The sequence below is a fragment of the Littorina saxatilis genome, linkage group LG5 (genome assembly GCF_037325665.1).
Source record: "Littorina saxatilis isolate snail1 linkage group LG5, US_GU_Lsax_2.0, whole genome shotgun sequence".
In the NCBI taxonomy this organism is placed as follows: Eukaryota; Metazoa; Mollusca; class Gastropoda; order Littorinimorpha; family Littorinidae; genus Littorina; species Littorina saxatilis.
In genome coordinates this window covers 20,743,556-20,760,583 of record NC_090249.1, presented here as the reverse complement: position 1 = coordinate 20,760,583, position 17,028 = coordinate 20,743,556, and the positions used below count along the sequence as shown (strand labels likewise).

General features: G+C 44.8%; 1 protein-coding gene across 1 annotated transcript in view; it reads left to right on the top strand.

Annotated features, from left to right (window-relative positions):
* Positions 1 to 17,028, top strand: part of LOC138966519 (eyes absent homolog 1-like) — a gene marked incomplete in the record, with an annotated part of 141,029 nt that overhangs the window by 59,206 nt on the left and 64,795 nt on the right. Inside the window, 2 exon segments of the mRNA XM_070338784.1 lie at positions 142 to 206; positions 15,806 to 15,948.

The window sequence follows — 17,028 nt, the reverse complement described above, 5'->3', positions numbered from 1 at the left end:
GATTAGAGCTTGTAGGTGTTCTTGCAATAAATATATGTTTGTATGATTTGTGTCGCATTTATGTGTGTGACTTGAATGAAAAGGTAGCTTTACCATTTTATCAACTACAAGTATAAACAATTTGTTTTTGCTGTGTTTTAGGTCAAACGGCCACGCACGGAGTTAGACCCTGACCTCAGTGACAGTGCAAGCCACTCCAACAACAGGTAAGGACACAGTTAAGACACCATCATCTATCGAACCCACCTCCCCCTTCCACCCCCCCCCCCCCCCCCCGGGGGGTCCGATATCTACCAGCAATCATTCGCCTCGTGCAAATTGTATTGGATTTTTTTTTTTAATGTTCTGATTTGTCTGTTATTGTTGCCGTCTTTTTTAGTTGTTTTTGAAAATATTGGAAGTAGTATTATATGTTTTTGTAATGTATGTTTTGGGTTTGTGGTTGTTATTTTATTTGTTTTATTTATTTATTTATGTATTAATTATCTATTTGTGTGTGTTGCTTTTTAGTATTTTTTCGTCTTTCTTTCTTTTCTTTTCCTTACTTTTTACATTCTGTTCGTTTTTTTCTGATCATTTTCTGTATTCCTTTCTTTGTGTCTTTTTTTAAGCCGTAACTTTCCTGGGCTGTTTGTTGCTAACGTGTATAACATAATTGTTGCTACCCTTCGTGTATGTTGTATTTTATTTTTGTAGTTTTGTTTTGGTTTGTTTCGTTTTGTTTCGTTCAGTAGTTGAGTCAGAGATGGTTGACTTTTAAGAGAGGGTATTACTCTGTCCTTTCTTCATCTTCTTTTTTTGTGAGGGGGGGGGGGGGATTCCTCTCCCCCCCCCCTTCTCCCATAAGTGGGATTGTTCAGTAGTTTTACCCCTTTTGTGGATATTGTGTTTTCTTTTTTTAATTTATTTATAACTACTCTTTTAGATGTGGTTTTCTTTTATTTTATAACATCATTTCAGTCGAACGTTATTAATGAAGATATTTTTCTGTTTCGTTAAAACAATGACAGTCATGATAGTGTGATGTTACTTGGCATTATTTGTCTCGTTTAATATGATTGCTTTCGTTCTAATCACCAGAGGCACCGTCGATGACTTTTGCAGTATAGATAATATTTATACACACGCGAGGTTTATGTTTGATTCATAGTTTTTTGCCTGTGAGCGCTAAAACAGTACGCGTTATGTTAGTTGTTTATATAATAATAACGTGGGAAAATTTTTGTTTTGAGACCGCGTAAAGGCAATATTTTTTTCATCCAAGCCATTGTTTTGCTTTCATTTATTTTGCCTTGGTTCCTTTTTGCTGTACTAGTATAACGACGAACACTCTTTTGCGGCTGTTTTGTTTTCCGAACGCGTTCGTTTTTATGTGTGAAACAAACGAGGCTAACTAAGCACAGCACTCATGATGTATAGCCTCAAGGAACAGGAAGAAAAAATAAACACAATTTGTTAATTTATGGACCGTTTTGACACTACAAAACAATGGCAACTAATAGTTTACCTTATTGGCCTTTAATGCGGGCGGACAGGCACACAAGAATGAAAACGAATAAAAACTTATCTGTTAATCCAAACAATGATATAATTACTGTGATGTTCTTAACTACACTTTAACATGGAATGTATGTATGTATGTATGTATGTATGTATGTATGTATGTATGTATGTATGTATGTATGTAGGTATGTATGTAGGTATGTATGTAGGTATGTATGTAGGTATGTATGTAGGCATGTATGCATGTGTATTGGTGTGTCGGTGTGTCAGGTGTGCAAGAAAAAAGGGTATTTAATATCATATTCTTACTCCGAATCACATTAGCATTGAGTCACCTGAGATGCTTATCACTGAAAAACGCTTACCCGGCTAAAGAATTTAAAGGGAAGCAACCCCATCACCAAAACGAAAGTGAAAGTAGCTTTGGTAATGGGCCAGTACACCGGGAGTTACCTCCCATACGGGTGTATGCCACGTCACTTCCTCTAGGAACACGTGCCTATTATCATACGTCTTTTTCACCTCGGAGAGGACGGTTCACTTTTTGACGCTCTGTGGCTGACCTTGTGTGTTTGAGTGACACCCGCCGGCCACGTTACCCAGCTTGTCTGCTCGCCTTGCCTACAGTTTGGTGAGCTCGTTCCCGTTTGTTGTTGGTTGTTTGCGCTGTTTCGTTACTGTACGTTGTCCGTTTTTTACGGACTTGTGTGTCAGTGACTTGCGTGTTTCGCCATTTTGTTGTGTGAGTTAGTTAGCTAACTCGTGTGACTTTGCTAGTAGCTCTGCGTGCCCTCTTTCTGTTTGGGCAAGTGTAGCTTTAGTATTTTGTTGACGCGTAAGCGTGTGTGTTTACTGTGTTTTCAGTCGTTTTGACTTACGTTTCAGTAAATCTTTTTACTTTGCCACGTGTTGTTGACGTTTGTGTCAGTGTCTTGCGTGTCGCCATTTTGTTGTGTGAGTTAGTTTTCTAGCTCGTGTGACTTTGTTTGTAGCTCTCCGTGCCTCTGCTTGTGGGGCAAGTTTAGCTATAGTATTTTGTTAACGCATTAGTGCGTGTGTTTACTGAATTTTCCAGTCGTTTAGACTTATGTTTCAGTAAATTTTTTCGCGTTGCCACGTGTTGTTGTCAACATGTCTGATTCAGACAAGCGCCGTGGCAAGTCGGACCCCAAGGGGAAAATTAAGGCTAAGTCTTCCTCTTCCAAAGCAACGTTACTTGTTACAGACCAAGAGCGTAACACTTTGTTGGCTGTACCAATTTCGGCGCCTAGCGCTGTTACTACTTCTGCTTCTTTTGCGGCGCCTAGCGCTACTGTTACTTCTGCACCTGTCTCTACATCGGAGACTTCGTCTTCTTTGTTAGCACCTGGACAAGGTGCGTTGGTTTCCTCTCTGTTAAAGTCACTGGTTCCAGAAATCCGCAGCTTGGTGCAGGCAGAATTTCAGCGTTCCGTCGCCAGCACTTCGGCGTTTCCGGCATCTGGCAGTGACGTCCGGGCATTGGCTTCCGTGTCTTTGTCCTCCACTTCCGGCTTGGAGCAGCGTCCTCCCTCTTCAGCGTCGGTTGGTAAGCAGAGCTGGTCCGATAGCCCTCGTGAGGCGCCTGGACGTTCTCCTTCGGGGGACAGCTCTTTCGCATCGGGTCACGACCGATACCTTGCTGATCTTTCATTTCCGGCGATAACCTACGAGGCCCCGGACTTGTTCGAACAGCGGCGGCAGTCGGTTTCGACTGCCGCATTTCCGGCACTTGCCGGAAGTGATGATCCGTCCGCTCCGGCACGCTACGGCGGTCGCGGCAGGATGGAGTATTCACTGACTTCCGGTCCTTCCGGATCGCGAAGTCAACCAGTGCAGTCTTCACTTCCGCATTTTGCGGTTCCGTTGACTACACTTCCGGTTTCGGCCGGAAACGCTTCTTCCTCTTCTGGTGGTTCCTTCCGGATACCAGATAGTGGATTACAGCGTGCGCCTTCCGGCTTTCAAGCGCCTAGGCTTGAGCAGGCATCACTCCACTCAGTCGGGGGAGTGACGTCAGCTCATCCAGCTCCGGTTTTTGCGGATGGTCGTCCTGCTTACCCTTTACCTTCACAGGGTTTTGGGCGGCAGGATGACGTTAGTGCTCAGGCTTTTCCGGTTTCCGGTTTGCCAGGGCATGCTTCTGCTTCCGGAACTGGTGACTTCGGTCATGGTTCCACGTGTGACTATTCTGATGCTCCATCAGTGGTCAGCGAGGAGTCGCGGGGCGTGTTTCCGTCGAAGCTCAAGTCTGTTCTTGACGTCGCGGCGGAAGTAACGTCTCGTTATTTTCCTGAAGGGGTGGTGGCTGCGGACTCTTCCGCATCATTCGTTCCTTCTGCCATGGCGGACTTCCGGCCGGCACAGGAGGATGTTTCTTCCTTCCGGTTCGCCGAGTCTCCGTCAGTGGCTTACCAACTTTCGCATTCACTGGTTCGTCCAGCACATGCGGGGAGTGGTATTCGGCCAGTGCCTGTTCCGTTACTGCTTCCTTTTGGTCCAGTTCCGGAATCAGCTCAGCAGTGGGTGGCTTCAGCTGCCCAAGCCTCTTCCTTCGTGCCTACGGCCAATAGGAAGCTTGGCATGCCCAATCAGAGCCAGAATTGGCTGGCGTCTTTTGCACTCCCTAGGGCTACCCTTCCGGTTTCCCGGGAATTGCTGCCTCTTCTGACTAAACCGATCAAGCGTGATTCGGTTTTGCCGGTTTCCGAGGCTTCCCTCCTCTCTGCTGAGGAGGTTGGACGTCGGCAGATCGAACTGTCCTCCATTGCGGAGACTCTCGTTCGGGCTCTGTCTCGGGCATTGACCGATTCGCTAGTTCCTTTCACTCTCAGTGAAGAACAGAATGCGGACGATGTCTCTGCGCTTTTGACCGCATTGGCCAAGGTCAATGAGGAACAATTGCGTCTTTCCTCCCTGCAGTACACCCAAGCGGTACTCTGCAGGAGGGATCTCTTCCTCTCGCAGTCCCAATTCACGGAGCTGGCTACTAGGGAGACCTTGAGAGTCTCCCCGGTCTCAGAGGAGTCTCTCTTCTGTCCGCTGGCACTGGATGCCAGACAGAAGGAGATTCAGTCAAACAAGGACAGTCAGTTCCTTGACTACACTCTGAAGGGGGTGAAACAGTCTCAGCCTTCTAAACAGAAGCAGGCTCAGACATCGTCTAACCCCAAGCCAGCTCAGAAGCGGCAGGCTTCGCCGGCCGCTCGTGGTGGGAAGAAGAGGACGGCATCGGGGAGGGGGCGTGGCGGCTCTGGAAGTAAGCCACACCCCCAATGAAGCGCTCCCGATCTCACCTCCCTCCCGCCCTCCACCTTGGTGATGGCGGGAGGCCCCTCCCGGGCACTTTCTCGTTGGATGTCGGTAGTAGACAGCCAATGGATTGTGGGAGTGGTGAGTTCGGGCTTCCGTCTACTCTGGCGGGAGGAAAAGGCGCCTCTTACCCGAGTGCCTCCGCGGTTCAAGCCCCCCTTCTCGCAGGAAGCACGTTCCGTCTTGCAGTCGGAAATTGCCTCCCTGGAGCAGAAGGGCGCGGTGGAGAGAGTTCGGGTCCACAGCTCCCTGGGATTTTACGGGCGTCTGGTCGCTGTTCCCAAAGCATCAGGAGGATGGCGTCCCGTGTTGGATTTATCTCTCCTCAATACTTTCTTGAGGGAGATAAAATTCAAGATGGAGACGCCAGCCTCTGTCCGAGACTCTCTCCGCCCAGGAGACTGGGTGACCTCGATCGATCTCACGGACGCATACTTTCACATTCTTATGCATCCGACCGACCAGAAATGGCTTCGTTTCCGGTGGGGAGATCAGATCTACCAGTTTCGCGCACTCCCTTTCGGGCTGTCTCTCGCACTGTGGATTTTTACCATGGTGGTGAGACAGGTCTGTGCACTGGTGAGGTCCCAGGGTATCCGTCTGCGGGCTTATCTGGACGACTGGCTCATCATGAACCAGTCCCAGAGCGGCTGTTCGCAGGATACCCTGACGGTTCTTCGAGAATCCAACTGGTTGGGGTTCTCGATCAACCGGGTAAAGTCGGAGCTGACCCCGTCACAGACATTCACTTATCTGGGGATGTCTTTCGACACGGTCGCTTGGACTGTCCAGCCTTCTCAGAGAAGGGTGGACAAGCTCCAAGCTCAGATTCGCTCCACTTTACCTCTCCTGATGGCTTCCATCCGCTCGCTCGCCTCCATCTTGGGGCAGATGGAGTCTATGGCTCTTCTGGTTTCACTGGGCCGGGTCCACAAATGTCCGCTTCAGTTCGCGCTGAAGCCGTTTGTGGACTCTCCTCTGGTGGACTGGGACGCCCTCATCCCTTTGCAGGGATGGTTCCAGTCTGCGACCCTTCCGTGGTTGCACACGGAGTGGGTCTGCAGAGGTGTTCCGATCGTCGTGCCCCTCCCCGACCTGGACCTCTTTACAGATGCGTCCAGGGAGGGTTGGGGGGCACATACAGATCTTCAGACTCCTCCCTTTCCGTTACTCAGCCGAGTAATCCGGAAAGCGGAGATGGAGGAGCCGGCCCTTCTTCTTCTGGTCGCTCCTCTGTGGCCGTCGCAGGTCTGGTTTCCAGATCTTCTTCGGCTTGCCCAAGGGCCCCCCATTCCTCTCGCACTCGTGCGAGGGGAACTAGTGCAGCCCCGAACAGGCATTCCACACGAGGAGCCCAGTCTTCTGAAGCTTCACGTGTGGAAGTTGTTCGGGACTCGCTGAAGCGCTCTGGGGCGTCGTCTTTGACTCTGGACTTGGTGGCTCGCTCGCATAGAGCGTCCACCTCTTCAGTTTATGCTTCCCACTGGAAGGCATGGACTGCCTGGTGTTCAGCTAGAGGGGTGAGTTCGGTGGCTCCGCGCTCTATTCAGGTCGCTAACCACCTCTCTTTCATGTCTTCACAGGGCGCCTCAGTCTCCTCGTTGAGGGTCCGGCGCTCCGCTATCTCGGCGACTCTTCAGCAGATTGGTCGTTCTGTTCGAGTCGGGGGCGTTATAGCTGCAGTCATTAAAGGGGCTGCTCTTAAGGAAGCTAAAGCTCGTTTGCCCGCTCCCAAGTGGGACTTGTTTTTAATCCTGGAATTCCTTCGTTCTGCGGATTTTGAGCCTTTAAGCGAGGCCAGTCTGTTCAATGTCACTCGCAAAGCGCTGTTTCTCCTTTTGTTGGCTACGGCCCGACGGGGTAGCGAGGTCCACGCCCTGTCGGGTCAGCCTGGAGATATCTCCTTTGAGCCGGACGGTTCCGCATCTTTGCGTTTCCGGCCTGATTTCCTGGCCAAGAATCAGTCTCCGGGGCAGGCCTCTCCGCTGGTTAGAGTTAAGGCTCTGACCAGCGCGTTGGCCCCGGGTGACCCCGATTCGGTCAATTGCCCTGTGAGGGCACTTCGTCTGTACTTAGCCCGGACTCAGCCGATTCGGTCTAGTTCTCAGAAGTTGTTGTTTATCTCTCTCCTTACTAGGCGCGAGAAAAATTTGTCGAAGGTAACGTTGGCCCGGTGGGTGTCCTCGCTCATCAAGCAGGCTTATGAGTGGAGGCGCACAAAGAGGGGGGGGGGTTATGCCCTCCTTGCCACTTGACTCGGCCCGAGCCCATGAGACGAGGGCGTGGGCATCCTCTCTGGCAGTTCTGCGCTCCAGACGTCTAGAGGAGGTGCTGACAACTGCGTATTGGCGTTCCGAAGATGTTTTCATAAACTTTTATCTTCGGGACGTCACAGCTCTTCGACAGGATGGCTCCAGAGGCCTTCCAGCGCTCATAGCAGCAGGCCAGTTCCTGTCCAGAACTTGATGGTGAGTTTTGATTCATTTCTAGCCCACCGCCTTGTTGATGTTATCTGCTAATGTGATTCGGAGTAAGAATATGATATTAAATGGAAAATTTCCTAAATAAATTATCATTTAATTAATATACTTACCCGAATCACATACTGTATTCCCTCCCACCTGCCCCGCTTATGGTTTTAAGATTTTTTAAAGCCGTATGATAATAGGCACGTGTTCCTAGAGGAAGTGACGTGGCATACACCCGTATGGGAGGTAACTCCCGGTGTACTGGCCCATTACCAAAGCTACTTTCACTTTCGTTTTGGTGATGGGGTTGCTTCCCTTTAAATTCTTTAGCCGGGTAAGCGTTTTTCAGTGATAAGCATCTCAGGTGACTCAATGCTAATGTGATTCGGGTAAGTATATTAATTAAATGATAATTTATTTAGGAAATTTTCCATTTTTATATCATGGGTTTTATGAATTTTCTTCTTTTATTCTTTTATAGTTATTAATTAATGACCTATATGTGCTGATGACTAAATTAATTTCCTTTGTTGGATCAATAAAATGTTGTGAGTTATGAGTTATGAGTTATGAGTTATGAAAAGGGAAAAAACGAACAGTTATCCGGGCCAGGCATATTGCTTTTTCGGTCTCATAAGATGGATGGCAAGAGCCTTCTTCCCCTGGGTGTAGACTAGGCAGGACGTAAATAAAAAAATCTCTGATCTTATTAAAAAAATAAAAAATTAAAAAATAAATAAAATGGACTGCAAGAGTCAAAGCAAATGGCTTAGAATGAATAGACTATTAAACAAATATTACAGAGAAATTGAAATAGAATGTACAAAATAAAAAAATAGCTAAGGTAAGTAAAATCATAACATCTTTTGATGGGAAACTATTCGCGAAGAAAAATAGCGCTGGAGTCCTCTAACACGAGATTGTCTGTGGCGTTGGACTGGGAAGTGATAAGTGAGTTTAGGCAAGAAGTAGGCGTTGCTTTTACCGTCTTCTTCTCCCTTTTTATTTTCTTCTTCTTCTGTTTTTTCTTCTTCATCCTTTGACTTGTCGTGGCAGGTGCAGCATATCGCGAAGCTTTTGCAGAAAATTGTTGAAGTTCGCGGCGCGATAAGAACGCTGGTAAATTAGTTACGCGTACAAGAGTTAATGCTAAAAGGGACGGACGGCGCTTCAGTATTTTATGCGCATGTGGGTGTTTTTTTCTCCCCAGGTTGTCATTCGTGTGGGAACAGATGTTCAATTTTGGTTTTAATGTCGGCATTAAAACGCATTGCCGTTATTAGAATTAGAAACGATAAACTTGTTGGGAGTGTTTTGAAGGGGAGGAAGAGCGAATGTTTTGGCAGCAAGGTAGGAATAACGATTAAACAATTTTGTTTAAAGAGTTACGGAGAAGACGGATCTGTGAAATTATTTTCTTTGACATCAAACACATTTTGTAAGCGGTGGAATGGTCGTAGCAGGTGCTAAAGCACTCTGAAATGTTATTTTGTGAAATCACGATGTTGGGTTGATTGACGGATTGATTGACGGATAGACAGATTGAAAAACATTGGTTATAAGTTGATTGGTTTGACTGAGCGATTGATAGATCGATTGATGGATTTATTGACTCACATGCGAAGCAAAAGTGAGTCTATGTACTCACCCGAGTCGTCCGTCCGGACGTCTGTCCGGACGTCCGGAAAACTTTAACGTTGGATATTTCTTGGACACTATTCAGTCTATCAGTACCAAATTTGGCAAGATGGTGTATGATGACAAGGCCCCAAAAAACATACATAGCATCTTGACCTTGCTTCAAGGTCAAGGTCGCAGGGGCCATAAATGTTGCTTAAAAACAGCTATTTTTCTCATTTTTCCCATTTTCTCTGAAGTTTTTGAGATTCAATACCTCACCTATATATGATATATAGGGCAAAGTAAGCCCCATCTTTTGATACCAGTTTGGTTTACCTTGCTTCAAGGTCAAGGTCACAGGAGCTCTTCAAAGTTGGATTGTATACATATTTTGAAGTGACCTTGACCCTGAACTATGGAAGATAACTGTTTCAAACTTAAATATTATGTGGGGCACATGTTATGCTTTCATCATGTGACACATTTGGTCACATATGATCAAGGTCAAGGTCACTTTGACCCTTATGAAATGTGACCAAAATAAGGTAGTGAACCACTAAAAGTGACCATATCTCATGGTAGAAAGAGCCAATAAGCACCATTGTACTTCCTATGTCTTGAATTAACAGCTTTGTGTTGCATGACCTTGGATGACCTTGACCTTGGGTCAAGATCACATGTATTTTGGTAGGAAAAATGTGTAAAGCAGTTCTTAGTGTATGATTTCATTGCTAGGTTTAGTTATTTGACCTTGACCCTGAAGGTCAAGGTCATGTAAAGGTCAAGGTCAAGCATGTGAGTCGTATGGGCTTTGCCCTTCTTGTTTATTGATGTAGTGTGTTTTTTTTAATCGATATAGTGGATGGATAAGTTGACTAATTACTTTACAAGAAACAGACTGTGTGAATGTGGTCACCATGCAGTTATTGTAAGCCGCTGAACTGAAATTATTTTAAGGTATAAATGAATAAATACATGCACATAAATAACAAAATCCATGAATAAATAAATAAATAAACTAATGAATACATACATAAATAAATACATACATAAATAAATATATAAATAAATAAATAGATAAATAATACATAAATAAATCGAAGGATAACTTAAGACGTACACAGAACATAAGAAACTAAATACAAACATAAATGGCGTTAAAATAAAATTATCTGTCCACTGTTTTACGTCCGTTCGTTTGTGAATTCCAGAAACGTTTTCATTTGTCTTTGTCTACCTTTCACACCAGAAAGAAGCTAGCGTGTTTTTCCAGACACAGTGATAACTATGAGTTTGTGTAGCAAAGGTTGCTGACCACAGACTAGCCAGCATTGATCAGATAGGGTGAAGAAGCCCGCTGAGTATTGTTGATGGGGTGGTGATGGTGGGGGGTGGGGGGAAGGGGGAGGGGGGGGGGGGGGGGTGGTGGATCTGAGGCAGAGCCACCCACTTTGTCTGTGTACCTGTAGCTTATCTTGTCGTGTCTGGAGCAGTCGTGTCGATGGCACGTGTAAATTGAGCTAGTTACACGCTGAGAGAGAGAGAGAGAGAGAGAGAGAGAGAGAGAGAGAGAGAGAGAGAGAGAGAGAGAGAGAGAGAGTGAGAGAGTGAGAGTGAGAGTATTCCTTTGAAGGTAACGCTGTCTACAACAGGAACAAGATAGAGGTGGAGGAAGACTGATGGGGATGGACCAACAGTTAACCAGCACACACACACACACACACACACACACACAAACGCGCCCACACACACACACACACACACACACACACACGCGCGCGCGCGCGCGCATACTCACGCACACACATAATCTCTCTCTTTCTCTTTATTACTCTCTCACTCACTCACTCACACACTCACTCACTCACTCACTCACTCGCTCTGTCTCTCTCTCTTTTTTTTCTCTCTCTCTCTCTCACCCCCCCCCCCCCCCCCTCTCTCTCTCTCTCTCTCACACTCACTCACTCATTGATTCTCTCTCCTCTGAGAGATTGGGGATCCTGGAAAAAACACAGAGCTTATGCCTGAAAAGAATTGCATATGATTACAAAAAATGTGGAGTGTTGCATTTCCAGTTTTCTGCTCGGGTTACCAGGGGCTGTAAGCTTTGCATGTCATTTCCCTCGAGAAGAACATAATTGTCTTCCATACGATTATGTTTTGTGTGTGTGTTTTTATGTTTTTTAGTTGTTCCAGGGTAATTATTATTCTTTCAATTTTATTGCGTATTATTTCATTTCATTTTATTTATTTATTTTTTATATGTGTGGAATTTATTTCCAAGGAAATCTTACCAAGAATGTCATTTTGTGAAATCTTTATAAACATTCTTAAGCATAAATCTTGGATGGAGATATTTTGTGTGTGGTTTATTTCATCTTAAACCTTCTAGTGTTTTTTTGTCTTGTTTTATTTTATTTTATTTTATTTTATTTGACACTTTTACGATTACATTTTGTTGTTTTAGAGTTATCTTGGTAAGAGTAACATTTCGTGGAATCGGCACACACACTCATTAATTTTTCGAAAGAGTCCCGTTCTGTTAGGTTTATTTTATTTTTATTTTGTTGCAATTAATTTTAATTCTGTGAAGCAATGGGCTTTTAACATGGGTTTTCAAATCTGCAGATCAACTCGGGATTTTTGACTCGAGGAAAATATATTTTTTAAATATCAACGGAGGCCTCTTTTCTTCTTTACTTCCTTTTCACGCAGTTCTGTTTGCCGCTGCATGCCAACACATTCTTCAATATGAAAAACACAAAACAGAAAAGAAACGGGTAATGAAAAATCTACGGCTACATCCGTCTTTTCTTCAGCCTGGCTCTGGAAGGCCTTGGACCCGGGGCCTTGAAACCCTTTTATCAAAGGGAAAGAAGAGAACAAGGAAAAACATAAAATACAATAACGATTAAAAGCCACCACTGCGTCCGTCTTTTCTTTAACGCAATGATCTGAAAAGCCTGGGATAAGGGGTCCTTAAACCTCAATATTTGAAGGTGTAAAGAAAATGGAAAAAAAAACTGAAAAAAAAGAGAAGAAAGAAATAAAGTAAAAGAAATAAAGACAGGAAGAAATAATGAAAGAAAGAAGCAATTAAGGGGAAAACACCCCCACAGACAAACAATAAAACGCCACAAACAACATCCGTCTGTTCTCCAACGCAGGGATCAGGAAAGGCCTTGGACTTCGATCGAGAGAGAGAGAGAGAGAGAGAGAGAGAGAGAGAGAGAGAGAGAGATTCAGATTCAGATTCAGATTCAAAACTTTAATACAAAGGGATAAAGGTTTTAGGCAATGCCTAATCTTCCAACCTGTCCCTTTTAGACATACATGACATTATACATTACAATTATATATTTATATAACATGTATTGAACAGCCAAACGAATAACTAATTAACTAAGAATTTGTAATCAGGTTAAAAGTAACAAAACACTAGTTATAATAACGTGGTTCATTGATTAATAAAATGATGATTAAGATGTTATGCAGTAACAGTTATGATTTTAAAGCGTAGGGAGAGAATTATTTTTCCTCAGGTGAGTATGCTGAAAATTTTTTGGGAGAGAGAGAGAAAGAGAGAGAGAGAGAGAGGGGGAGGGGGACAGTGTTGCTCTGAAAAGTCCCCCGTTGAAGGCTTTTTCTTCTTTTTTTCCCCCCTGACTAGCAGAAGCAGATAAAATCACGCTGGCAAAAGCTTACGCAATGGCGTGCGGCTTTTGGAGGCCGAAATTTGACCCAATGGGCCCCGATCGGGTGTCACCACTTTTTTTTTCGTGTGAGGCGGAAGACTCGGGAAGATAGACACCAGTGTGTCCATTGTCAGAGCTTCCAGCATACTCACCTGAGGTTGGTGCAGGGAAGATAGACACCAGTGTGTCCTTTGTCAGAGCTTCCAGCATTCTCACCTGAGGTTGGTGCAGGGAAGATAGACACCAGTGTGTCCTTTGTCAGAGCTTCCAGCATACTCACCTGAGGTTGGTGCAGGGAAGATAGACACCAGTGTGTCCTTTGTCAGAGCTTCCAGCATACTCACCTGAGGTTGGTGCAGGGAAGATAGACACCAGTGTGTCCTTTGTCAGAGCTTCCAGCATACTCACCTGAGGTTGGTGCAGGGAAGATAGACACCAGTGTGTCCTTTGTCAGAGCTTTCAGCATACTCACCTGAGGTTGGTGCAGGCAAGATAGACACCAGTGTGTCCTTTGTCAGAGCTTCCAGCATTCTCACCTGAGGTTGGTGCAGGGAAGATAGACACCAGTGTGTCCTTTGTCAGAGCTTCCAGCATACTCACCTGAGGTTGGTGCAGGGAAGATAGACACCAGTGTGTCCTTTGTCAGAGCTTTCAGCATACTCACCTGAGGTTGGTGCAGGGAAGATAGACACCAGTGTGTCCTTTGTCAGAGCTTCCAGCATACTCACCTGAGGTTGGTGCAGGGAAGATAGACACCAGTGTGTCCTTTGTCAGAGCTTCCAGCATACTCACCTGAGGTTGGTGCAGGGAAGCCGGAGATAGAAGGGGAGGATATAGGGTATGAGGACAGTGATGAGGAAGTGGTGTTGTTGGTTAAGTATTAATAGAGATGATCGATCATTTGATATTGATTTGTTTTGTTTTGCTTTTTTAAATTGTTTGGGACATCTTTCTTGTTTGTAGTTCTTTTTCTATATATGTACCTCGGTCTCTGTCTGTCTGCCTCTGTATCTATTTGTGTCTATATCTATCTGTTTTCTTCTCTCTCTCTCTCTCTCTCTCTCTCTCTCTCTCTCTCTCTCTCTCTCTCTCTCTCTCTCTCTCTCTCTCTCTCTCTCTCTCAGTACTTTCTCTCTATATCTCTCTCACTCTCTCTTACACTCTCGCTCACTCTTTCGCATTGAGAAAGAACTAAGAAGACAGGCAGGAGAAGAGAGGGTGTTTGTGTGTGTGTGTGTGTGTGTGTGTGTGTGTGTGTGTGTGTGTGTGTGTGTGTGTGTGTGTGTGTGACAGTGACTAAAGAAGAGAAGAGTGAGCTGCTCTGTGTAATATGTCAAAGACAAAATTTTTCTTTACGAACATTTCAAGATGAGAACAGAAAGTTCACATCTTCTTAATGTAATCGTTTACCTAAATTCTTGTCATGAATGTTTCACTTGTTCCATACTTTCATTCTGTGAAGTGACACTTTGTGTGAAGAGAGACACAGAGAGAAAGAGATAGATAAAGAGATAGATAAAGAGAGAGAGAACTGGAGAGAGACAGAGAGATAGACAGACAGACAGACAGTAAGACTGACAGACAGACAGACAGACAGACCGACAGACAGACAGACAGAACACCTCTAACAACAAAGTATATTTTAAAAAAAAATCAAAGTGGGATGTTGGCGAGACAGCAAACAAGGAGGAAAACACTTCACGGCGGACGCTGCCTTCAAAAATCCAACAAAATCAATACTCCCATGCTGTCTCGTAAAGCAAATTATCGGGAAGATTTTTTCCCTTCTCTGTCACTCTGTCTCTGTCTCTCTCTATGTTTTTGTCTGTCTGTGAATCTTTTTGACTCTGTTTCTCTTTGTCTTGTCCTTCTGTCTGTCTGTCTGTCTGTCTGTATTTCTGTCTATCTGTCTCTCTCTCTCTTTCTCTCCCACTCGCTTTCGGTTTTTTCTCTCTCTTTCTCTCTAACCCTCCCCTTCTCTCTCTCAATCTCTCCCCCCTTCCCTCTCTCTCTCTCTCTTTCTCTCTCTCTCTCTTTCTCTCTCTTTCTCTCTCTTTCTTTCTTTCTTTATGTCTCCCCTCTCCTTCCTCTCTTTCGCTCCCTCCCCCCTATAAAAAAAAAGGATGCGGATGTAATGTTATGGTGACTCGTATTAACCCGATATTATTACGCCAGTAGCACTAGTCTCTAGTGGATTGTTTTTTTCGTGAGAGGCGGAAGACTCGGGAAGATAGACACCAGTGTGTCCTTTGTCAGAGCTTCCAGTGAGGCTTGTCGCGCGAGCTACTGTTTCAACAATCGACTACTTTCTCTCTCTACCCCCCCCCCCCCCTCCCCCCTTCGTCTTCCTCTGTGGCTGCCATTAGTTCACAATTCCTTAGCCTTTTATGTCATCAAAGACTTACAGAACTCTGCTACTTTCTGTATCATCATCCCCATGCTATTTTTATTTTTACCTCACGACCGAGTTCTCTGATCGCAGTGGTAGTATTATTAGACTATAAGTGTTAGTCTCAGTGTATCTTGGGAAGAAAGTCCGAGGGTATTGAGAAAATCTCGGAGAGTTAGAGTGACTGCTGGATTCTCAAAGACTTTGTTTTTAGCTCGACGAACGATCTTGCAGTAGTAGTATGATTAGACTGCTAAGTACTAGTCTACATGATTGAAAGATTTCAGATTGCCATGGCATATTCACTCGTATTCTTAATAGGTTCTAGTTGTGAAGGTTTGAGTATAGTTTGTGATGGGGGTGGGTGGCTAGGGCTGGTAATTGGTTTACTTTTTACATTGACACGTTTATTGCGTTTTTGGTGGTTTTGTTTTTGTGTTTTTATTTGTCTGTTTGTGTTTCTTTGGCTTTACATTTTTTTCCGTTCGTTCCTTCGATCCATTTTGTTTCAATGTTGTTTTCTCCCTTTATTGTTCGTTTAGTTGTTTATCTTTTGCAAACAATAAGGAGCCTGAGAAGCAGTTGCCAGTTTTCCGCTAACTTTAACGAAATTCCCTATTTGTACTAGATTCAATATCAAGATGCTATCTAATCACACGCAAACACACACGCACACACGCACGCACGCACGCACGCACGCACGCACGCACACACACACACACACACACACACACACACACACAAGCACACACACACTCTCACTTTCTCAGTGTTAACCTTCGCTGTGTTGTGTCCGTCAGGTTGACTGTGGACTTGAACTCGCTGTCCAGCCCAGCGGACAGCCCACTTGACAGTGCCGGGGAGTCCTCCCTCCACTCGGCCACCGCCCCGCTGGACCCCTCCGCCCTCCCCCTCTCTCTCACACACAATGGAACCACAGACGGTGAGTAGACCTCAGTGATAAGTCTCCATTGTTTGTTTGTTTGCTTTGTTTTGAAAAATAAGAAGAGCAAATTGTTATAAAACTGAATTTTACCTCCAGCCTTTGAAAGAAAACCGAACCAAAAACGAAACAAAACAAAAATAACCAACCAATCAACTGCCCGAACAACAACAACAGCAACAACAACAACAACAACAACAACAACAACAACAACAACAACAACAACAACTAGAGAAAAAAAGTAAAAAGAGAACGAGAGCAACAGAGAACAGACAAACAGGACTTTTTCTTTTCTTTGTGTTTTCTGTTTAGAGAGGCAGTGCTTTTCGTACTGGACTAGCTTCATTCATTCTCGCTAATATAATAATATGTGGGTCTTGAAAACTTTTGAAAACTACTTTTTTTTATGATAGCTATAAAAATGTTGTATCCGTAGCTTTGACATAATTATCATATGATTGGAAACCACTCAATTGTTGTTTGAATTTTAATCCCTCCATCCAAATCAGCGGTAAAAGTAAGATTGGAAAAATCGCGAATATTGGGAGTTCATTTCGCATTAGCAAAGCTTGAGCAGGAGCAAGGCTACTTAACGAGGGATGGCATTTTCAATTCCTTGATCACAAATTCGACAGTCAATATAACAACACAGAAGATTGAGCTCAGAAACAAATGTCGGTTGTTTGCGATAAGCGTGAAAAAATTTCGAAGCCGAGATACGCATTACGTAGGTCGACTACGATTAGAGATTGCTAATTAACACAGGCGAATTAGACAGTAATTGACTGAGCAACAGGCCTGACTCCGGTTTGTGATAATGTCAAACAGGACAGCATTGCCGGCCTGTGGATGTAAGAAAATAAAGTATGTGTGAGAGTGGGAAGTTGGCTTGTGTGTGTGTGTGGGCGGGCGGGCGTGCGTGCGGGCGGGCGCGCGTGCTTGCCTTCGTACGTGCGTGCGTGCGTACGTGTGTGCGTGTGTGTGTGTGCGTGTGTCTGCCTGCCTTGTCCGTCCATCTGTCTGTCTGTCTGACTGTCTAACTTGCTTTCATGCGCATGTATGTGGGTGCGTGTAATGCAG